Source organism: Lygodium microphyllum, chromosome 25 (genome assembly GCF_053477565.2).
Source record: "Lygodium microphyllum isolate KBCC chromosome 25, Lygodium_microphyllum_v1.1.10, whole genome shotgun sequence".
In the NCBI taxonomy this organism is placed as follows: domain Eukaryota; kingdom Viridiplantae; phylum Streptophyta; class Polypodiopsida; order Schizaeales; family Lygodiaceae; genus Lygodium; species Lygodium microphyllum.
In genome coordinates this window covers 37,161,453-37,186,417 of record NC_141159.1, presented here as the reverse complement: position 1 = coordinate 37,186,417, position 24,965 = coordinate 37,161,453, and the positions used below count along the sequence as shown (strand labels likewise).

Genomic DNA, 24,965 nt, shown 5'->3' with positions numbered 1-24,965 from the left:
TCAGAAGTGTGGAGATTTGTGGGAGCTTGTGTATTTTACATGATTTGGATTCCTCATTTTTCTCACATAGCATATGTTCTCTATCAGCTGCTTCGAAAGGGGCTGAAATTTCATTGGGATGAGAAGCATTCGAAAGCCATACGTAAACTCAAGAAGCTATTGCAGTCAGCTCCTACTTTTCGCAAGACGGATTATCAGTGTGGACGGCCAATCATGTTGACAGTTGATACCAGCCCTATTGGCATAGGATGGGCAGTGGAACAGGATGATGCTGATGGAAACAGATATGCAATCCGCTTTGGAGCTAAAGTTCTTAATGAGCAGTAGAGGAGATATCCGCAGATTAAAAGAGAGTTGTGGGAAGTAGTCACTGCACTGAAGTGTGATAAAGGGTATTTTATTGGTGCTTCAGTTATTGTGGAAACAGATTGTTTGCCTTTGCTTGGCATGATTACTAGCTGTTCGACTCCGGATATAGCGATGCTTCGGTGGATTGCCTACATCAAATCATTGAATCCAGAATTTTGATACATAGCAGGAAAAGATAATCCAATTGTTGCTGACATGCTGTCTAGAGTGAGATATGAGGATGAGGAGTCAATGCTTGCAGAAGATGATGAGACAGAGTTTGCAGCTTCTGTCCTTATTCATGATTGTCATGTATCTACTGTTGAAGCCTTTACTGAAGAACTCTATGTTGACGAGTGGCTGCAAATTGGTCAGTATCTGAGTTCATTGACTCGAAGAGCTGATTGGATAGATGATGTATTCAAGAAAATCAGAAGAAAGGCTTATGGGTATTTCTTGAAAGATGGTTTTCTTTGGAAGCACCCAAAGAAGAGAGGCGGCCTACCCTTGAGAGTAGTTTGTGAGGCAGCGATGCAGATACAGATTATGTGAGAGTTTCATGAGAGTTCTTGGGCTAGACATAGAGGTGTGTGGGCTACCTATGAGAAAATCAAAGAAAGATACTGGTGGAAAGGGATGTATAAGGATGTTTCCCACTTTATGGAGACTTGCAGGGACTGTCAGCTTTACTCTTTAGTGCAGCATCGTGATGAGTTGCATCCTACCTATCCGCTATGTATGCATTATAAATGGGTGGTTGAATTGGTTACTTTGCCAGTGGGACTTTGGCAGATGAGATATCTTGTCTTGGCCAGGGAGGATCTTACAAACTATGTTGAAGGCAGATCTTTGCGGACGAAGACCACCACTACAGTATGTAAATTCTTGTTGGAAGAAATATTTTGCAGGTATGGATATATAGGCAAGATTACAGCTAATCGTGGAGAGCTAGATGCAAATGAAGCTAGAGAATTTTTCTCACGGCTTGGGATTAAGTTGGCTCTTACTACTGCCTATAATCCAGAGGGGAATGGCAAGAGCGAAAGAGGACATCCGCCGATAGTTAAGGCATTGGAAAAAGCTTGTAGAGGTTGGATTGGAGATTGGCCAAGATTACTACCTTTTGCATTGTGGGCAGACCGCTCTACACATAGCGTGACTACTGGATATATGCCTGCAGAGTTGATGTATGGGCAAAAACCTGTCATGCCTACTGAAATTTGTGCTCTCACGTGGAGTGCTCTTCCTTGGCATGAGAATTTATCAAGAGAGGAGCTTTTAGCTCTTCGAATTCGTCAACTAGAGAGAAGGACAGAAGATGTGTAGCTAGCAGTTGATCGTTTGAAGGCAACCCGACTCAGAAACAAGGACATGTTTGATTTGAGGCATCGCTTGTGGCCTAGAGCCATAAAAGAGGGAGATTGGGTTCTAGTCTACGACAGTAGCCTAGAGAATCAGCATGAGAAAGATGGTTCAAAGATGGTTTGGACTGTATGAGGTGAAACAAGTTTTTTGACAATGCTACCTATGAGTTGGCTGAATTGGATGGGACGGTATTGAGGGTGCCCATTGCTGGAAAACGAGTCAAGATTTTCAAGAGAAGAGAAGATGAAGAGTATGCACTTGAAGCATTGGCAGAAGAAGAGCAGTCAGAAGAAATTCTAGCAGAAGAAGCAGAGAATATGGATGATGAAGCTCATGGAGAAACAGGTCTACTGGAAACTGATGAAGGACTGGACCTGTTTGTGGACTTAGATGATCATGGATAGTTGGCTCATCCGGAGGATACGCAGGTTTAGAGGGGGTGGATGTCGTGCTGCTGCGCATCCGAGCTGTAAACACATCCATTTTTGTTGTGCATCTGTGTTATCTTTTCGCGTGTGTTTCATTGTGTTTGATTGCTGCATTATCTTTCCGTCTTTTTTAGTACCCGCATCCAATGTACATACTCCACTTGTGTGTTTGTATTTGTGTGTGAATCTGTTTGTGTGCATGTTGTGTGTGTGTCAGAAAAATATGAAAAACTGATGCCAAAGAATATTATTATGCTTGCAATTTCAATGATGAATTCCAAGAAAAGTGCAGGAAACCGTGGAATCAAAGGAAGCTTTGTAGAAGCCAACATTTAAGCTATGAAGATAAAGGTTGCACGTGAACAAGGCCAATGTAATATGCGGGACAAAGCATTTTTGAAGAAGATACATTAGCACTACATGCCATGGAGAAGAAGGGTCCATATGCCTTTGCCATAGACTTTTTGATGGGAGGAGTCTCTACAGCTGTCTCAAAGACTGCAGCTGCCCCCATAGAACGTGTCAAGCTTCTTATCCAAAATCAAGATGAGATGATCAAGGCAGGACGGCTTCAGGAACCTTACAAGGGGATTGCGAACTATTTTTTTTTAAGAACCATCCAGGAGGAAGGTTTTATATCCTTATGGCGTGGAAACACTGCTAATGTTATCAGATACTTCCATACCCAATCTCTCAACTTTGCGTTTAAGGACTACTTTAAGAAGCTCTTTAACTTTAAGAAGGAGAAGGATGGCTATTGGGCCTGGTTTGCTGGTAACCTGGCTTCCGGTGGAGCGGCCGGTGCTTCTTCCCTCCTTTTTGTGTATTCCCTTGATTATGATAGGACTCGCCTTGCCAATTATGCCAAGGCTGCAAAGAAAGGAGGGGAACGTGAGTTCAATGGACTCTTGGATGTCTACAAGAAGACTCTGACGTCTGACGGTCTTCTGGGGCTTTACCGTGGATTCAACATTTCTTGCGTTGGAATCATTGTATACTGTGGTCTATACTTTGGAATGTACGACGAATGTACGACTCTCTGAAGCTAGTTGTGCTTATTGGCAGTCTTCAGGATAACTTTTTGGCAAGCTTTTTTCTTGGCTGGAGTATCACTACTGGTGTTGGCTTAGCCTATTCTTGTCAAAAAGGAGCTTTTTCACTCTTTACCAGGCAATTAAGGAGGGAATCGAAGGGATCAGCCGGAAAGGGGGGGAATCTTAATCAATGTGACGCCATCGCTTTGGGGACTCTATCTCTCTTCCGGAATCGGCCGCCAGTGCTAGTGGACAAAGGGAGTAAGGGCATATACTGTGTATCTCGTTTGTTCCATTGCTAGGTTTTATGGCATGTTTAGCGGACAAGAAACACATTCATCTTCAATTCTCCATCAAAACGATTCTTTCTGGTCCGTGAGTCTAAAGCCTCTCGTGCAGGCACCTCTCTGTCGACTGCACCCCTTCAATGTCGAGACCGCAATCCCCTTCAAGGCCCACAAGATTGACCCGTCTCCGCAGATCGTGGACACCTCCGCTAAAGAGCTAGTCGGATTCTTCACTAACATGGTGTGTATGCGCCGCATGGAGATTGTCGCAGACCAGCTGTACAAACCATTTTGAGCAATGTAAAGATAAGCCCTGCTGCTTGCATGCTTTCTTCCTGCTCTATGTATGCAGCAACAGGCACAATTGAGGCACGCAACCTGGACTAATGCCAGTAAAGAAGCCAACAACATCAAGAAGTATGCCGTAGAGTCGCTCGACTGGCAGCATGTTCTAAGAGCTTTGCGAAGTTAACAGAGCCATCCTGGAAACATAGCACGCTACTATTGACAGAGAGAAGAGACATTTGTGTAGTGATGAATGCTCAGGATGTAGCCTTCACTGGGAGGAAGTTCACCAACAAGTTTTACCGTTGACATACAGGGTATGTTGGCCATCTGAAAGAGCGGCGGGAAGCTGAGCGACAAGATAAATTCAAGAAGAACATTGAGCCTGCAGTGAAGTGACTCATGTCTAAGTTAAACGACTTACAATACTTTGTGGATGAGAGCATGAAGGATGACACTTCTTTGGTCTTTGCATACTACAAGGAAGGAGCCACAGATCCTACGTTCCTTTACTTCACAGATGCTTTGAAGGGAGTTAAATGCTGAAGATGCTCGACTGTAATTTTAAAGATGCTGCTGCAGTTGATGATGAGGATGTACCAGAGCTTGTAGAAGGAGAAACATTCTGCCCAGCTTGCTTACAGATCATCCTAATCTCTATTAACACCTAAAGAAGAGTGGAGACAGGGATGCAGAAATAAAGAAGAAGGGTAAAGCTTTCATACTGTGATTATTCAGAAAAGTTTTGACAAGGTTTCTCCAATTGGCAAATCTTTGGTTACCAAGGTGTGGCTCACTTGTTGAGATACCAGTAGGGTGTTGTATCAAAACTGTTCATGATAGCATATAATGAACATGGGCTTGCTCAGGATACTTTGACACTTTATGAATTGATGAAGCTACAAAATCTTTGTCCAAAAAGCTATATGCTGAGATAAAAAGGACTTGAACAAAATTTGTTTGTTGACAGTATCTTTGTTGTAATTCACTTGACAAGCAATATAGTGATCTTTGGCATCAAAAATTTAAGTTCTTCTTGTTAGCCTCTTTCCTTGCAGCATCTTGAACCCCGTGTTCAGCAGCTTTTGCATGAACTACACAACAACGAATAGATGATCAAGGCTATGAGTCGAGTGCCTCTAATGTCCTTGGTGAAGTTAAGGATATGATGAAGCACTACACTGACATGATTTCTGAACAATATCGGAAAATAGCTATTGACATCAATTTCCTGAAGAAGCAGTAGAATCTGATAGGGAGTCATGCCGTGAAGAGGGTGGTCCCTCAAGATTTAGCTGTAAGTGGTGTGGCGGACAACATTTCCCTAGAAACTATCCAAATGTTCAATGTGACATTTGTGGGAAGTCGGGCCATTTAGTCGCTACCTGTTGGAGTAAGATCAATTCCCTCCAACAAGGAGTAAACTGCCAGGTCCAGTTAATCATAGAGCGCAAGATAATAACCTCCAGCAAAATGATGGACCAAGACAAATATTGCAAAGGGGAAAGACCACTATAGAAGAGTTGCCACAAGGCAATGGAGTGAGCCTTATCGAGGCTATATGCGTCAATGGTGCTGAAACCTCTAACCTAAGAGCCATGACAAGAGGCCAAAAGGCTAAAGAGGGTGATAAAGATAATGCAAAACCGGTCGAGGAAAACCCTAAGCAAGGGGATAAGGGGACGTAAGTCCTGAATCCTAGCGTGGAAGGGGGACCTCTAAGGCCTGTTGACAAAAGAGTTGATTCTAACAAGGATGAGGAAGTGCCAAGAAACAAGGAAAGAGCTAAAAAAGAAGCACCAAAGCCGGTCCCGAGACCAAAAGAAAGAATGGTTTCGCGAGAAAAGAAAGCTTTGGCTGCCTATCATGATTTTGATTTAGCAAGTTCTCTTTGCGAAGTCAAACCGAATGTAAACCTCTTATAGTTGATTAAATTATCTCCAGGAGTACGCAAGGAATTCAGGAAGATCTTGCGTATTCGGTATATTGTAGAACCTTTGGACATAGCACGAGTAGGGGAAGATTGGTTCGATCATGCTGAAAAGAATTGCCCTAGGGTTCCAGCATATGTGGATGGAATATTAGTAGAGCATGCTATCGTAGACACTGGGTCCTCTGTCAATATCATGAGTTCAGAGTTGGTGGAGAGGTTGGGTCTAGGCATCCAAAAAGACAGCTCCACCCTTCTTAGAATGGCTGATGATAGTCTAAGGCAACCAGAAGGTTGCGTTACTAAGGTCCATGTTACAGTCGCAAATGTAGAATGCTTCTTGGACTTTAGGGTGATAAGATTTGTAGGACGTCCTAGCTATCGAGTCTTGCTAGGTAGGCCTTCGATCTTATGAGCAGATTGTCAAGTTGACATACCCGCTGGTCGAGTGGTTCTAGGTAGAGGTGCTAATCGAGTAATAGTCGATGCTTACCCTGAGTCTCCTCAGAGTGAGAGAGCTCCTTTATCCTCTACTGAATTAGAAATAGCGGATGATCCATTTGGTAGTGAGACATCATCCAATGATGAATCTAAAGAGGGGTCCACTACAGAGGATATTTATCAGATAACTCTAAATGAGCCAATAGAGCCGGAAGATAGGATAAGAGACGCAGATGTGATTGAGTTGGACCTTGGCACGCCGGATGATTCGCGGCCAATTAAATTAGGTTCCATGCTCAGTTCAGCAGAAAGGGAGGACTATGTTTCCTTGATTCAAGAATTCCGTGACATCTTTGCTTGGAGTTATGACGAGCTGAGAGACATTCCTCCCAGTCTGGCTATTCATACTATTCTTGTAAAAGAAGGCAGTCGTTCCTGTGCATCAGAAGGTAAGGCGTATGCCTTTTGAATTAAGGGACGGGATTTTTGAGGAGTTATAGAAGTTACGGAGAGCTGGTTTAATCTTCCTTGTACAACACATAGAATGGTATTCACCAATTGTTATCAAGAAGAAGAAAAATAACCAGATCCGACTATGTGTAGATTTTAGAGAGCTGAATAAGTAGACGGTTAAGGATTACTACCCATTGCCATTTATTGACCAGATTTGGGATCAACTAGTGGGTAGGGAAATATATTCGTTTATGGATTGCTTTGCAGGAGACAACCAGATGGCAATCGTAGAAGAGGACAAGTTGAAAACGACTTTCATCACGGTCTTTGGTACTTTTGCATACCATGTGATGGCCTTTGTGTTGGAAACTGCGAGGAAGATGAGAGACGAAAGGAAGAGAGGAGAGAAGAGAGATATGAGACAGCGGAAGTGGAACCCCAGAAGTGCATCAAGTGAGCACACATAGTTGGAATATGTAGTGGGGACCAGGGATGCTATATATAGACAAACTATATATAGCTAATAGGGATGCTATATATAGACAAACTATATATAGCTAATACCCCCGCTCAAATAAAGGTCCCTAACTGTGGATGAAAAAACCCTTGGAGGCTCAAGGGAAAAACCCACAACTCTATATAGCCCTACTGCTATATTAATATTGAAAAGATATGATTACAAAGTTGAAAGGAGCTAAATCACTCTTGAATATACAAGTGCCTGTTTTTAGGCATTGAAGGAGCTACATTACTCTTGAATTACTATAGATAAATGAAGGAGCTACATCAATCTTGAATTACAATAGATGAAGGAATCGAAGGAGATAAAGGGCCATGAAATTGCTTTATCTTGAGTGTGGATATAATCGGCTATGCAACATAATTTGTGACATCAAAAAATTAATAGAAAATGTTATATCAACATTAGAACACAATCACAATGTCATAAATCAACTCAGCAACTAGAATATACGATGAAAATTTCATCAGCTCATCAACTAGAATATACGAAATAGCAGCTGGCATACTACTAGAAAATGGAAAGAAGAATGGATGAGATGAGCATTATCAAGACGAAAACATTAGCTGCAACATCAGCTCCTTAGCTAGAATAGATAAAATATCAAGTAGAATAAACATAAGCTTGAATAGACGAGTCAACTGGAAATAGACAAACAACAGCTAGAAACAATGAAACATCAGTAGGAAAGAAGAAAACACAACTGGGAACAACGAAACATCAGCTGGAATAGACGAATAACAATTTGAAATAATGAAACATCAGCTGGAATAGACGAACATACTGGAAACAACGAAACATCAACTCGTATATCATAAGCTAGAATAGACAAACATTAGCTGGAATAGAATAGAAAACGAAAAGAATGAAGCATTAGCTGGAACAACTCAAGAGCTAGAATAAAGAATAAAACATGGTTTGGAACAACTCAACAACCAGCTACAATAAAGAACGAAACATCAGCTGGAACAACTCAACAGCTGGAATAATAAGGAACGAAACATGAGTTGGAATAATCAGGAACGAAACATGAGCTGGAATAACTCAACAGCTAGAATAAGGAATGAAACATCAGCTGTAACAACTCAACAGCTGGAATAGTAATGAAACATTAGCTCTAGCATTAGCTGTAATATAGACAAAATGATATGAAACGTAGCACGAAGAGCCAAACATTAGCTGGAAGAAAGAAACATTTAGAATAATCAAATGATGAACAAAGTACTGACAATCATCAGCTCGAATATAACGAGATGAATATTATGATCATTAAAATATCATCAGTGCATCAACTATAGCTGAAATACGATCATCAGTTGGAAAGAATAATAGACGAGATGTAAACAAATTATGAGATGGAAAATGAAACGTCAGCAGCTATATCATATCTAAATTCTTGAACCATCAAGTGGTGTAATGAAACCATGAAAGATGAAATAGTGGCAATAAAAATGATGAGAAATTGTACTAGATTGTGCAAATGAAACATCAACAGAAATGTCATATCATTAGCTGGAATATCAAGAGCTCATCATTTGCAACATCAACCAAAGATCATCAGTTGGAAACATAATATCAAGACAAAACATTTGCTAGAAAACAAATCATCAACTAGAATATCATTAGTAGCTGAAACATAAAATAAGACCCTCAAACGTGACAGACAGTGACTTCCGAAGCATTGCTGATAGTGATAGGCCTATACAGACCACGCCACCTCATACCTCCTCTTCATCTGATTTAATAATCATACACACTGATTTATTATAACTCTGCTCTAATTTGCTTCCAAGAAGCTTTTTCTCATCTTCCAAAGCATCACTTGTTGCATTTCCATCCTTTTTCAAGCTGGCAAACTGCTTGTTATCTTCCAAAGCACTGCTTGTCCCATTCCGATCCTGTTCTAAGCTGTTAAACTGCTTTCTACCATCCTTCAAGGTTGGTCTACAGGAACTTCCTTATTACAGGATCATCCTCTACATCTCCAGGCACAAGAAAACAAATGTCTCCACAACGAACCTCCTGGCATTATTTCTGCTTGTGCCCCCCTCGCCACTTCACCTTGAATATGCACTCACAATATTCTTCTCTATTAGCTCCAACTTTATGTGGACTCCGCTTCACCTCCAACACCTCTGCATCGTAGTATTCAAAGCACTTCGAAAGAGGCTGTCGACAGGCAACACAGAGAATCATACCAGGGTGAACATCTTTACACTGATAGTCTTGCATGGCTTGAGATACTGGACGAATCATCTGCTTTGCTTCTTTAGTAGACTTGAAGCGATGTGAAGGCCAAAGCTCATCTTCCTCAACAGAAAAGTCTTGAAAATGAACATGCAAGAAAACTCCCTGCAAGGATGCAGTTCCTGCATACCATGCCTGGTCCTTGGCAATGAACTCCAAGATGGCATCCGGCTCTGGCATTCTGCCATGATCATTCGATAAGTTGAATATAGTCTCTCTTGTCTCTCTGTTGGGGCCATGTCTTTCTTCGCACACCTCATGATTTATAGATTTGCTAGCTACATCAAGGCCATAATCACCATCCAGTGCTCCTGTGTGTTCTCTGGATCTTAGAATCTTCTGACTATCCTGTTCCTTTCCACTGGCTCCACTTAACAGACAACACATTAATAGATGCAGAGATGTGGACTACTGTGCCATGGGGAATGTCATCAAAATGCACCCTTCCAGGAGCATAATTATTATCAACCAGGTCATCCAAACGCATGGGCATCCTTGAAAAAGAAGATGCCTTGAATCTCCATGCCATCAAGCAAGTCTGAGATCCACCTTTGACAGGCATACTTTCCAGGAAGTATAATTGACTGCGGCAATGGATCCATGGCTTGCCATGCCACAGTCTGACACCTTATCCTCTGGTGGTACGATTGCACTTGTACCATTAGCATTGTTTCTTATGGCGGATCCAGACATGCCTGCAGATTTCTAAGAGGACGTGGAGGAGAGGCTCCTCTCGCACAGCCACAGAAAGCAGATGTTCGAGCAAGGGGGAGGAATCTTGAGTCGATGAGAGGTACCTGATAACGAAGGTACCTGATAACGAAGGGAAGACGAGGCAGGAGGAATCCGCAAGGAGGAGAGCTACTCACTGAGAATGAGAATCCACCTGGGCCTTCACCACCTGGGAAGGGTGGGCCTCTGCAATGCTAAGCTTGCAAGCCTGCATACCATAACGCATGCTTCATCGACAGTGCTCACGATGGGGTGGGGGTGACCTCCACTGGCTGCGATTTGTGGAATTGGTACTGGTTGTTAGGGTTTGATCATATATGTGCATCATGTCTTCTTCTTCTGCTGCTGGTGCTTCGACTTCTCCTTCTTCTCTTCTACTTTACACAGAGGGGCAGCAACACCAACGTCAACATCGACCTCGACACAGACATCATCGTCGACACAGGCCTCTCCAGTGCAGCTCGAGGCCGCCTCCTCAATCGAGCACGCGTGGATCGCATTGTGATGTTGTAGAACCTTGCTTTGATACCATATTGGAAATTGCGAGGAAGACGAGAGACGAAAGGAAGAGAAGAGAGAAGAGAGATATGAGACACCGGAAGTGGAACCCCAGAAGTGCATCAAGTGAGCACACATAGTTAGAATATATAGAGGGAACCAGGGATGCTATATATAGACAAACTATATATAGCTAATAGGAATGCTATATATAAACAAACTATATACAGCTAATACTTTGGTTTGTGCAATGCGCTTGGATCATGGCAATGAACAGCAGACAAGACCGTTGGTGACATCTCCCCAGACGAGTTGAAAGTATTTATCGATGACCTGGGGGCAGCCACTGTAAGGGAAAGGATGTTGATTATCTTAAGAAAGTTCTTTGAGTGCTGTAGACAATTTTGTATCGCTCTTAACCCATAGAAGTGTGTGTTTGGAGTGCCTTATGGGCTATCATTAGGCCATGTGGTCAGTTCAGTAGGAATAGCAACTGACCCTAAAAAGATCAAGGTTATAGTTGCTATGAGTCCACCATGCACTCCGAAAGAGATAAATAGCTTTCTATCATTAGTAGGGTACTATCGAAGGTTTATAAATGCCTTAGCAGAAAGGACGTTGCCATTAACAAACTTATTATCCTTTAGCTATCTATTTGTATGGAGCGACCCTTGTAAGGTAGCTTTTGAGGATGTGAAACAGGAGCTAGTAAAAGCACCAGTTTTAAAAGTACCTAAAAGGGATGAGGTATTTTACATATTTTTAGCAGCCACCATGCATAGTATTAACTGTTGTTTAGCCCAGATCTGGGAGGAAAAGTGGTATCATCCAATAGCTTTTGCTAGTCGAAAATTGGGCATATCAAAAATTAACTATACCTACATGGAGAAGTTGTGCCTTGCGATGGTCTTTGTGACTAAAAAATTCAGGCACTACATCCTCTATGAGAATGTATTTTTCTATACAAAGGCGGAAGGGCTTAGATTTCCTATGAACAAGCTACAACCGCCTGATCGTCTGGCAAAGTGGTTAATCACTTTGCAGGAGTTCGATTATGAGATTAAGAGTAAGCCACCAAAGTTGCATGGTATTTTGGAATGCCTTGTGGATTTCGGGGAGCCGAAAGAGACCGTGACTTAAGGAAGTGATATTGAAGAAATGTTTAAAATTGATACAGCTTCTATCCCATCTTGGTATGCTGCTATCACGCATTATCTATCAACAGGAGAGACTGGAGCTGGTCTATCAAAATTAGAAAAGAGGAAAATCAGACAACAAGCTTTGAAGTTTTGTTTGATCGCAGGAACACTATATCGGCAGGGTGTTGATGATATCCATCACTGATGTGTGATGCCTGATGAGGTTCCTTTCATCTTGGAAGAGTGCCATGACTCTGCATGTGGAGGGTACTTCGTTAGATGGTTGACGGCACAGAAAGCTTTAACAGCTAGATGTTGGTGGCCATCCTTCTTCCAAGATTCCTTTGAGTACATTACGAGCTGTGATATACCTGTCAAAGACATGACAACAGAGAGAATAGGAAACGCCCACTTACGCTTATTATGGCTATCCTTCCATTTGAGAAGTGGGGCATTGACTTTGTGGGTCCTATCACCCCATCGTCTACTACTCAGAAGAGATACATTATAGTAACAACTAATTATTTTACAAAATAGTCAGAATCGCAGGTGACAAGGTAGGATAATGCAAAAGAGACTGCAAATTTTCTTTTAGAGCAGATTATTTGCCGTTTCGGTCCACCGAAGGAACTAGTGTCGGACCGTGAAACCCATTTTTTTGAATAAAGTCATCAAAATCCCGACTGAAGCTTGGCAAATCAAGCACAATAAAACGACCCCTTATAATCCGCAAGCCAACGGGCAAGTCAAAAGTACTAATAAGCAGCTTGTGGGTATCTTGTCTAAAATAGTCTCTGAGAAGAAACGAGACTGGGACAGGAAGTTGTATGTGGCAGTATGGGTGTACAATACAACGTTTAAGCGAGCTACCGGCCATACTCCATTTAAATTAGTTTATGGGGAAGAGTGCGTATTACCCCTCAAAATCGAGTTGCCAACCATACGGTTTGCAATTAACCACTCTTTGGGAGAGGAGGATGCACTCTTTGAACGTTTTATGACCATAGCCCACCTCGATGAACTGAAATTGCAAAGCTTATTACACCAGGAGGTAGCTAAACGTCAGATGAAGCAGTTGCACGACCTTAAAACAAAGAAGTATACCTTTAAAAAAGGGTAGTTAGTTCTATATTAGGATGCGCATAGGGAGCTATTTCCAGGAAAGCTGGAACCTAGATGGGATGGCCCCTACAAGATTGTGAGGCTCTACTAGCTGATTTGCAGGGAGTAGAATTTAAAAATAAGGTTAATCTTAATAAGATTAAACCTTATTATTTCTAAGTATGCTAACACGAAAAAATGCATTGGAGGTCCATGCTGGGGCTGATTTGAGACCTGCAAAAGAGCTTAAAGCTGGTTGATGGGGCGGTTAATTCCTTATTTGGAGCATCCATATTTGGAGTAGAGATACCATCAGGGGAAACTTATTTGGTGGAGCAAAGGATACAAAGTGATTGAGCAAGAGGACGGAACCTTTGTGTGGGAGATCAAAGTCTTCTGCCATCACTGCTTATGACTGTTGACAAGTATCCCTGTTGAGTTCAATGAAGAAGGCGGAATGGAGCCGTCAGTTCACCCTCTAAACATGTTAAATTTTGATTATCATAATTACGAATAGAGGAGTTCGTGATGGCATGCTATGTAAACCCATTGTGAACGTACACATTATATTTTGATGGAGCGTCCAGGGGCCCTAATAAAAAAGGGAGTGTTGGAGTAGTAATCCAAGATCCCCGACGTAGAGTTATGATAAAGTTAGCTGCTTATCTCGGGGCACGATTCACTAACAATATGGCGGAGTATAAAGCATTGATTATGGGACTACATATTGCCAAGCAAGGTGGTATTCGGCGGTTGTTAGTAAAAGGGGATTCCCAGTTAATCTTGAATCAGCTAGATGGGACATACACAGTGCGGAATCCCATCCTTTGTATGTATCATCGAACTGCGATGACCCTACTTGAGGAGTTTGAGAGAGTGTCTTTTCAGCTGATTCCACGTTACTGGAATCAGTTTGCGGATTCAGTGGCAAATCTTGCTTATGAAGAAGACATTTTTTTCAACTGTGGTCCTAGTTTGGATATTGCTATCAATAATGAGACAGGACCCGGTCGCTTGTGGGGAATGTTATCAGAGCATGTAATATATGGCAGGCGATGGTTGATATGGGTGATGCAAAGAGTAGCCGAGACCAATCTATCATTGCTATCCTGGACCCATAGGTTGATTAGACAACATGTTATGCGTACGCCTCTTGCTATATATGCAGGAGGGATGGGTCATAACCTTATGCATTTAGCTTAGGGCTGCGAGCCCTATTCTTCCTCCTTGGAAGGGAGCATCTTATTGTATATCTGTACCATTTCGGGGAGGGATGTGTAAGTGCTATTCTGTTTGATTTCGTTAGGCCAAGAGGGCCAGTTTTGCGAGGTTTTAAATGATTGATTTCGTTAGGCCAAGAGGGCCAATCAGTTTTTGTAGAGAAATGATTTATTTCACTAGGCCAAGTGGGCTAGTTGTCTATTTAGTACAGGTGCGGTTAATGGTTTCTTATTTTAGTCTTATGCTAGACAGGTTCAAAGAAGAGCTTCGAAGGAGCCTATGTCGTGTGGAGACTTCTCATGGCCCTATCCAGGTGATATCTCTCCTTTACGAGTAACGTTTTTTTAATGAGTGGGTCACTACGATCAGCTCCCTCCTTTTTACATGCCCAAGTATGGGAAAAAAAAAACCTCAAAGAAGAAATGTGCTAAAAGAAAATATTTCTTGATCAGGCTGTAGGAGTCCTCACCTAGTAGCAGCTCTTGGTTATATTGTCCTTAGTTAGGTAGGTAGTTCAGACCACCACTTAGGGCGACCTCTTTGCTAGTTCTTTTTAGTTTGGTCATGTTGGAGCAGTCGGTTAGTGACTAGCTTCGGACCTTCTATCAAATTATGCTAGGCCTACTCCTTGTGGATTTCATGCCTTGGTTTTGTCAGAGGGTAGGGTGAGCACTGTGTTGTGTTTAATATGCATCTATTTTGTATCAGCTTGATGCTTCCTTTGGTTGCTTTGTGCAGATCTATTGTGGGATTTGACAGGCTAAGTCGCCCTATCCCGTGGTCGTCAATGAGAGCAGAGTTTTGAGCCTAGGATGTGCCTAAAATTTGCCAAAAAATATGGAATTTAGGGAAAAAATATTTGACATCGAAGGCTGCTGCAGCTAGGACGATTTTAAGCACCAAGTGAAAGACGGCTTTTAAAATGCACTCGAGCGATACTTTTGAATTTTTGATAATTTTTTTGAATTTCATACGGGATGTCAGGACCTGCCAGTCAGTGTGGAATGTCAAGATGGACGTGCAGGATTTTTTAGAGCTCAAAATGGAGTCCGGACGAGGAAGAGACCACAAAATGACTAAGATACGAAAAGGTGGACCAAAACTCACACCAAAGGGAGGGTGCCCTTTGGGAATTTTAACCCCCTATCCATTTTTTATCAAAAAACATGGAGAAGAAGGACATGAAGATGGCGTGAAGATGCGCCGAAAAATGCGTCCTCCTCCCTCATGATCATGCATGGAGGCTGCAAGTAACCTATCTAACAGAGAATACCCCTCAACTTTTCCCTCTTGGCTGATGCTATCACCGGTCTTCACATGAGGAATGGCTGTCTGGATGAAGAGATCAGAATCTAGTATTTCTCTCTCCTCCCTCTCTTGCTTCTCTATGGGCTATTCATGTGTACTATCTTGAAGGAGGAATCGTGGAAGGAGAAGGAAGGAAGTGGTGATGGAGATTGATGGAGATACTAAATATTGATGTATAGCATTGGATTGAGAGAAATGGAGGCTCCGTCTTCTGGTTATGTAGTCATTCAAGGCGTCTCGGGTTACGTAAAAACACGTATGACCATTTTTATGAAGAAAATAAAGAATTTTTTATAATTTATGATGATAATTATGTTCTTATTGGATGAAAATTTGTTTGTATACTGGTTGCATTATGAATAATTGCTGTGTATCAGAAAATTTTGATTTTGCAATGATTTACATGCTTCATTTAATTCCCGTAAACTCGAAATGCGGTTTTTAAGTGGTAAAATGGTAGTATTTCCGTTTCGGGTAGGTGAAAGGTGTTCCCATTGGGGGAATATGGAAGATCAATTGAATGTTAGTATGCTGAAGTGATTGGAATAAGAAAAACCAAAAAATAGCATATTTTACTGCCAAATAAATCAAGAAAATAAAAAATAAGGGGAAAAATAGAAATACGTCTTGAAAAAATAAGAAAAAATATAAGGATTGTTTGTGGATGTATGGTAGTGGCAAAGTATGAGGTTTAGCCTCAGTTTGCCCTATATCCTTATCAAAGTTTGTGATTTATCGCTTTTTCTACATCAAAACATGACAAAATGAACCTCTACACCTATACAACGAAAGCAATACCTAAACGTAGGGGGTTGGGGTATTTGAATGGTGTGATTTGCGTGCTGATTATTGTTAATTTTCTGATGCATACCATGACATAGAGTCCGTGTTATTTTGATTAAGAGGATAGTAGCACGAGTGTTGTCTCAGTGCTATCCTTACATCGCTGCAAGGGGTTAGGAATAAGCATTTGGAAGCCTGGTTGTGCACAGCATGTTGCTAATTTGAAAATTATGTTTGAGCACTTTAGGATCATTCACTTTGCATGTGCATGTAAACCATGGTGTCAAAATAAGAAGGCCTGGATACGTAGCACATGTTTTCAATGACAATGACCCACGCTAGAGTGTGGAAAAGCATCCTAAGCTGTAAGATAGACGTTCGTTTCTTGGGGGATTATTTGGTAAGGAAACATGGTATCTCCTAGAGCACTTTCGAAATGAAAGAGTGGAATTTGTTCGTTTGTTTTATATGTTGAGCAATGCATCAAGGGGCTAATCCCTACGATGTAGGAGAGCTGTAGTGGAGCTGCGGTGTTTCTACCGAGAGGTTGCCTCCCATGTATGTGATTATTGTGGCATTGCCAATGTGTATGGGTTCCCCCTTTGTGGAGTTTATAGAAAGGGAAATGTTGGACTACAAAACTAAAAAACTATAAACGCATAGATTAGGCTTTAGGATAGTTCGTCCTTTAGCAACAGATTGACGCTCCTAGCCTGCGAGGCCATGAGCGTGTGTTTGTCTGTTATGAGCATGAGGTTGGGCTAGTGCCATAGCCAGTGCCAGCCCATTTGAGGTCCTATCAGAGATTGTGAAAATAATTATTTAGATCCAACATTCTAGACCATTGGAAGAACATACCAAAGGGGAGCAAGAACTATGTAGTGACATCTTAACATGAGGAGTTTCTAGTACCTACGTCAACAAAGAGGCTTTCCACTACGTGGATGATGGTATGTACGCATATAGACACGTCACACGGACGATCCGACACATGCATGAAGGCAATCAAGATTGGCATCTCAAATTCCAAGTGGTTGGATGCAAAGGATTAGCAAAGACTTAGGGAGGAGGCCATAGACTCTACAAGATGATGGCAACAATAGCTGAAGATAGTGAGGGCACGATTGGAGGCAGGGGTCGTACATCATCTAGGGAGTGGCAAACATACGACTTATTTGAAGGACTTTGTAAGTTTCCTTTTGATTCTTATCACTTTCTCATTTGGAATATCACTTATACTAACAACCTTATTTCTAACAATGCTATTTTGTTTTCTTTGTAGGATTCCATCACAAACCATGATCGTATAGGTTTGAAGACTCGATATGCAGAGAGACATGGCCTCACTCTATTTATCCATAAATTCTATGCAGGCGGTGGCCGAGTAAGTCAATCCTCTTTCTTGTTTATAGTCATTAGTTTTTTTGTGATGCATTATGTATGGTAGACTAATGTTTGGTTGTTTATTTTTTAGAGTTCATTCGATACCCCTCCCTTTGCGTCAGGAAAATGAGCTTTCAGATGGCCAGGAGCTGTAGCATGCACTTGGATTTGTGAAGCGCACATCATTTTCTTTTTTGGTTCTTTGATCCATGCAAGTCTTTTCCTTGTAGCATTTCTTAGATATATTTATGATCCTTTGTATAAAATTACATTTTGCGATGTCTACAAATAGATTTTCATGTTTGTTTTGGACTCTCGTCTCCATGGTTCCATATAATTTTATACGTTGTCACCATCAGTCTTATTTTATGAGTTATCAGTCTTGTGATCTTATGCAAATTTTATACGTTGTCATCACCAGTCTTATTTTATGAGTTATCCGTCTTGTGGTTTTATGCAAATTTTGCATCTTTCTTGATGACAATTGTGTATTCAATATGTTATTGCTTTGCAAAATATTATTCAGCACATGGTGTTGTGGCCACCATTTTTTTCTCTATAACCGTTGTTATTTGTATTGCTAATTTACTACACAACTCGTATCCAAGTTGGTATATGCATCACAAAGTGTTGCTATTTGCATCGCTATTAGCAATAGCGACATAGATAATGACACAAATAACGATGCATATAATAATGCAGATAGCAACCAATCTGTTGAAACCTCTATACCAACGCTTTTAGTGACAATGGGGGTTTTTTATGAATATTTGAATCTCTTTAAATGTTGCTATGTGGCATGTATATTGTGTAAGATCGTAAGCCTATTCTTGTCCTTTATGTTCTCATGTGAATGTTAGTCAGGCCAATTATTTACAACCAGATGATGAGAGGCCTGAGATGACCAAGATTTTGTATGCATCGGCAGTGGGTATTTTGATGTATTTTGATGTATTTTGATGTAGGCCTCTCATCAGCTTAGATTTTTGCATTTTCTATGGTGGCTAGTATATATGAGTCATGGGCTATATTGACTCAAATTATACATCACATAGACAATAGGAAGTCTATCTATGGATATGTCTTCACCTATATTGGAGATGTTATCTCTTGGATAACTAGGGTATAGAATTTCATGGCATTCTCTACTATCACGGCTCATTTCATTGCAACCATTGAGGATTGCAAGGAGGTCCTATGGTTAGGTTATTTGGTTGTAAATCTTGAGATGCATATGACCTCTACACCACATTCAGATTTTATGAATACTAGTCAATTGAACCATAATCTAGTCTTCTATGCTAAGAGATAGCATATTGAGATGCACTATTACTTCATCACGAAGGTGGTAGAGGAAAATTCCATTGAGCTTGTCAAGGTACGTACATATATAAATCCTGCAAATCTTCTCAGTAAAAGTATGGGAGTGGAATGATATGCCTTCCTTTGGGCATTGATGGGCGTATGATGAGATGCTTTCTTTTCTCATCATGTTGTACTCTACGCATATGTTGTAACTTTTCTCTTTTTTTTTTAAAACTCCTCACTAAAGCATAATTGCCTTTAAGTAGGAGATTGATGGGGGTAAGGACGGCTTTGCCTAGCTGGTCACATTTTGTCATATAAGTAGACTTTACTTGCTATTGTGATGCTGTGTATCAACTAATTAGTATGCTTCCTTTTACAGATTCTCTAAGCCATGAGAATAAGAAGTGACACATAATAGGCCCAATGTTTTTTATGGAGAATACTTAATGATTGCCTACTTTCATATGAGCTAGGAGATCCTTTGTAGTGATGCTTGTAGAAAGTTACATTAATTATGCTTGTCTTGAAGACTTGAGTATATATGTTAGCACATGAGGGTGAGAAACGATTGTCTATTTTGCTTGCTCAAGAAGGAATAAAAGGTGTTCCTTGGCTTGCCAAATTGCAATGGTGTTAAAGTTGATGAGGTTGCCTATATGATGACTATGCTTGCTGCAAATTGAGCATTTCATCATACTTTTGCAAAGACATGGGATTATGTATTAAATGAAGCTTGTTGAGATGTGATAATTCCAGCAAAAGGTGCCCTAGTAAGATAGCCGTAGTAAGATACTTTTATTCCAAGTGTGGAGGAGGTTCATTGAGATATTTTAGCACATGAAAAGTTATTCGTGATGAATTCATGCGATAATTTGAGAAAAGTATGCATGTATGCTTTACAAACCTGTGAAGTAAAGAGCAAAGACGAACGTCTTTTTAGCCATGGATGGTGCCGGGGGGGAAGAGGAGGCTGGGCTTTTCCGTAAGAAAAGAGAGAAAATAGAGGTGCTGAAGGGCCCGCTCTGATGTCTGGGGAGGGACACCGATGGAAAGCATCGACTCCAGCAATGAAGAAGAATGGTGACTGTATTGATTGCCAAGCTTTTGACTCTCCCCGTATATCCTGCGAGAGGAATAGCCTACAATAGATATGTAGACGTGTGAATCATTTTGGTGGCGTCATATCGATCAAAAGGCGGTTACATAGCTGAAGATGATGAGCAGCGCTCCCATGAAAGAGAGTTAGAGATGCTTACTTTGGAGCAAAAGAGAAGACTATCGACATAGAGGAGAGCGTATCAGTCACTAAAAAGCCAGGGCTTTCTGTTGACCTGGAAGAGAGGACAAGAGAAGCTGATAGAGGCTCTTTTCTTTCACTTGAACAGATGCAGGTCCACACAATGAGTTGATTAGAAGCACTAATTGCAATCAAAGAACAGTGCCACCCTGCAACACAATACTCTGCGGCTCTTCTGCAGTATTTATATCCTAGCGTCACTCAGGGACGTAGAAGAGGAGGAAAGCGTCACACAGGATATTATGTAGTCTGCCACGACAAGAAATGCGGCCGAAGATAAATTTCAGTATGGGTCTCTCTTTTATGGGGACGTGCCGGTAACTCCTGGTTGCTTGCCGGTCTCTCAACCTTTTTGCTTTTCAAAAATTAAGTTGAAACGAGATAGTAGTCCTTCATCAATGTGATTCACGGGTGCGTGGTTTAAAGTACCACTGTGTGGAATGGGGGGTACAGGATTCGATCCTTGGGATGATCCTCCGTGCGAGACCAATTCCCCTTTTAGGGGGCTTTTAATTTGTGGGCCCCACAGTCACCCAATGACCGGGTAAACTCGTGAAAGATCGTGGGGCCCTTGTTGATATATATCCACAACCATATATATGTATATAACAATTGAGGAAGTACGTTTTGTGATCTTAATAATTATAAAGAAGATGGCTATATTTCAAAGTGAAAGCAATGATTATACGATGACTGTAAGTAAACAACAACAAAAGGATTGAAGAAGACCTTCATGCCGTAGCTATTCATAGTTAAGCTCTTGCTTTTGGATACTCATACAGGGTTGTCAGCATCTTCATGCTAAATGATTGTCACACTCACAGGAACATGTAGGGCATCAAGGTTACTCTATGTGATAGTGAAAATAGCAAATCATAAGTAAACATGCATGACTAATGCTTGCTTGAACTTCTTTAACTTTTTTTCTATTAGATACAGCTTGGAACAACTTATAAGAAGTGCAATCAAACATTTTCCCTTCTTCAATGCCTTGTTAGATTGTGAGATTATTCTCATCTTCTATATGAACTTTATGAAAAGGTGGAGGTAAATCTAATTATGTTAGTGCCCAAATTCTACTAACTTCAACAAAGAATCTCAACCTCTTCTTCCTTCAATGCCACCACATAACAACTTTGTTCCTTATGATGCAATCTCAAGAATAGAGCTTGTGATGCTACATTAAAAAACTTCAAGAATCAGCTTCAAGGTTTTCTTCCTCGCTTCAGTGAATCTTTCTTATTAATGCTTACCTTATTTCCTCCATCCTATCCTAACGCTTATCCTTTGTGGATTTGTGGCTCGATGCAATTTCCCTTTGACACTGCACACCTATATATTAAGGTAGTGCGCCCATCATTGTTACTTCATTCTTTATTCTTTCAATGACTATATATTAAGGCAGTGCGCCCATCATTGTTACTTCATTCTTTATTCTTTCAATGACTATTGAATAAGGGGAAGGCCAGTCACACACGGTAACTATTGGAGTTCCCACATACAATCTCTCTCTCTCTCTCTCTCTCTCTCTCTCTCTCTCTCTCTCTCTCTCTCGCCATTGGATGTACTCAAAAATCAACCATCCCTAGAGCCTTCTATTCATACTATTGGAGAAAGAACTATACATAAGATATTTACTCTTTGAAGGAGATGCATGAAATAAGAAATAAAGATAAAGAAGCAAGATTCAACTTGTTGGAATCCAAGATAACCACCCACGACATTAGACCAAAACCTAGAGAGTTTGGTCCTAATTTCGACCCAAGGAGGTCTCCCTCTCAAAGTTACAAAGGACGACACTTTGGCGATGCCCAAAGATCAAAGGTGGAGTGTTACAGATGTGGAGAAAAGTGATATATCTCACCAAATTGTCCAAACCCTAGAAGGTCCATGGACTACCAGCTCTTATGCAGTTGATGCAAAGTAGAAGGCCACACTGCAAAAGACTGTCCAAGTCCACCTCCTGTAAAAGCTACTCTTGATACTCAATAGAGGACCCAAAAACCTACTTCCAATTTGGTGGAATTGGAGGTTGTTGCAATAACACGTGCTAAGAAAGGAGATCCAACAATTCCAAATGAGAACGTTCCCTCTGCTAAATCGGTAAAGTTTAATCTTACCAAGGAGAAACAGAACAATGCAAAGTACAATAATGTAGCACAAAGCACTACAGAGCCACAGAAATAGTTGCAAAGATAGGACCCAACGTCCAGGGGAGATGGAGAATGCCAAAGTACCTTCAGAAGTAGATGAGATGCACACGTTATTGTGACACTGCAAACCTAACCGGAGAGTTTTTCGTCAGGATTTTGAACTCATTAGTCAGCGTCATTAGGAATTTGTTTTCTATTGTGTGTATATTTTTGTTTGTCATTCAATTTAAACTATGAATGGGATGTGTTTTAGGGAACATTACTATATGCTCATTGGTCTTGGATTTTGAGAATCACAAATAGAGTTTTGAGATAAATTATGTGATGCTTGTTATGAGGTGATCATTAACTAGAAGAGGAAGTGCAAATAGCTCATCGGAGATGCTTGAAGTATAATACTAGTGACATTGGAGATGAGAATTGTACACTGACAAAATTAGACATTGATGCGATTTTTAGAAGCTTATCCTACACAATCTTTTCAAAGGTCATTACTTTAAAAGTATAAAGTGAGGGTGACAAAGACTTTCAAGTTGAAGGGTAGCTCTATTAGCATGGATTATGGATATGTATTGGTATATATCTAGAGGTGCTATGTTGAAGTTGGAGGAAGATGATCGTAAGCAGACTTGGCTTGCAGATGCAAAGAAATGTGAGAAGGGGGGCTCCATTGAGACCACAAGGGCCATTTATGCCCATGCTCTTTCAGTCTTCAAGGGTAAGAAGAGAATGTGGCTTAGAGCTGCTTAGCTGGAGAAAAGCCATGGAACAAGGGACTCCCTGGAATCCCTACTGCGAACTGGTGTCACCTACTGTCCTCCTCAAGCCGAAGTACTATGGCTTACGGGATCCAAGGAGAAATGGCTAGCTTGAGTTATTCTCCACGAATCATATGTTGCCATTCCCAAGTCTAAGGAAATTTGGCTAGCAGCATTCAAGCTGGAGTTTGAGAACCAAGAGCCTCAGAGAGCAAAGTTTCTCTTACGTAAAGCAAGGGAAAGAGGATATTGCAATACTACAGGACTTGTGTCCATGAAATCTACGATGGTGGAGTGTGAGTTAGGAATTGTTTTGCAGGAAAAGCAACTACTGGAGAAAGGGCTCAGCCAGTTTCCAGGGTTTTTCAAGCTATGGCTGATGTTTGGCCAGCTAGAGGATCATGTGGGCCGTCCAAGGGCTCCAGGAGAAACATTCCAAAGAGGTTTGAAGCATTGTCCCCACAGTATTCCGCTATGGCTCTGTGCAGGCCCAACTGGAGGAAAAAAGTTGGTGGGTTGACCAGGGCTAGGGCAGTTTTTGACTACAGCAAGGCTCAAGAATCCTCAGAACTTAGAATTATGGCTAGCAGCCATTCGTGCTGAGGCGAGAGGAGGGTAGAACAAGGAAGCCGAGTCTCTTATTGCTAAGGCCTTAAAAGAATGCCCTACTAGTAGACGATTATGGACTACTGCAATTGAAATGGCCCCGAAGCCTCAAAGAAAGACCGAATGTCTAAATGCTTTCAAGCAGTGCGGCCATGACTCTTATGTTATTGCATCGGTTGCGAAGCTATTTTGGCATGGTCGTAGATGGTTGACGAAGCTAGGACATGGCTCGAGCGCACTACGACCCTGGCACCTGATCTTGGAGATTTTTGGGCCCTATGGTACAAATTTGAGTTGGAGCAAGAAACGGAAACCCAACAGCAAGAGGACTTGAGACGTTGTATTGTGGCAGAACCATGTACGTCGAGGATTGGTGTGGAAGTGGGACGAGTACTACGAGAGATTGCTGTTGGTGTGAATGGATCCAAAATCCATCGAGATATGAATAGCCACTTGTCTGTTCAGATCATGCAAACATCCAGTTACAAATAGTGAATGTATCGCCCAATGATAAATGAATCAAGTCAATAATTTTCCTCCGCACATAGATCATTCTCTCTTCTTGTCTATCGTACTGCTGTTCTTTTTTCTCGGTTCCTCACATGGCTCCTCTCCTTGATGCTCTACAGCCCCCAGGCTATGATTCCAACATGGTATCAGAGCAGGGCGGTCCTGCTGCCTGCGATGAGGATGATGCCATAATTTCCACTTTTCTCTTTTCTTTGGGAGTGATCAATTTTCGAGACAGGACCTCAATGATTCATGATGATGGCGACCCTGTTGCTGCTGATGGTGCTGCTTTTATTGGTGTTGTCCATGCCTCTAATTCTCACAATGATCGTGATGCAGTGACTCACTTTGCGGATGGAGACATTGATTATTCCCATGAAAATCTTGCTACTCATGATCTTGCAAATATTTCTGATCATGTTGTTGATGCTAATGGCACAATTACTTCCCAGCCGCTTCATTCTGCTGAAAACCAGGATCATATTCCAACAGCCCATCATGTGGAAGGACAATATACTTTTAAGGCCATGCGTGCCTCTGATCAAGATTCTCCATCCAATGTTCATACCAATTTCCCACCTGTTGTTGCTATTGTTGTTTACCATGATGTTTGGAGGGGAGCGCTGTTCATTACTCAACAGAAAGAGGTAATGGTGAGTCATGTAATTCCTGCCATCAACACTAATATTTCAAGCATGCTTCAAAAGCCTGCAGACGAAGTATTTCCTATAGCATGCAAAAATTTATGGGAATCTCTCAATCAAGACGATGGCCTTTATGGTTTCCGTCATGGTGGTTCTCCAATATCAAAGCCTGCAGAAGTAGTCATT

General features: G+C 41.3%; 2 pseudogenes; both read left to right on the top strand.

The window, feature by feature from the left end:
• The first annotated feature begins 2,548 nt into the window (after positions 1 to 2,548).
• Positions 2,549 to 4,146, top strand: LOC148014098 (ADP/ATP translocase 1, mitochondrial-like; annotated as a pseudogene).
• An 18,709-nt stretch (positions 4,147 to 22,855) lies between these two features.
• Positions 22,856 to 24,117, top strand: LOC148014097 (uncharacterized; annotated as a pseudogene).
• The last annotated feature ends 848 nt before the right edge of the window (positions 24,118 to 24,965 follow it).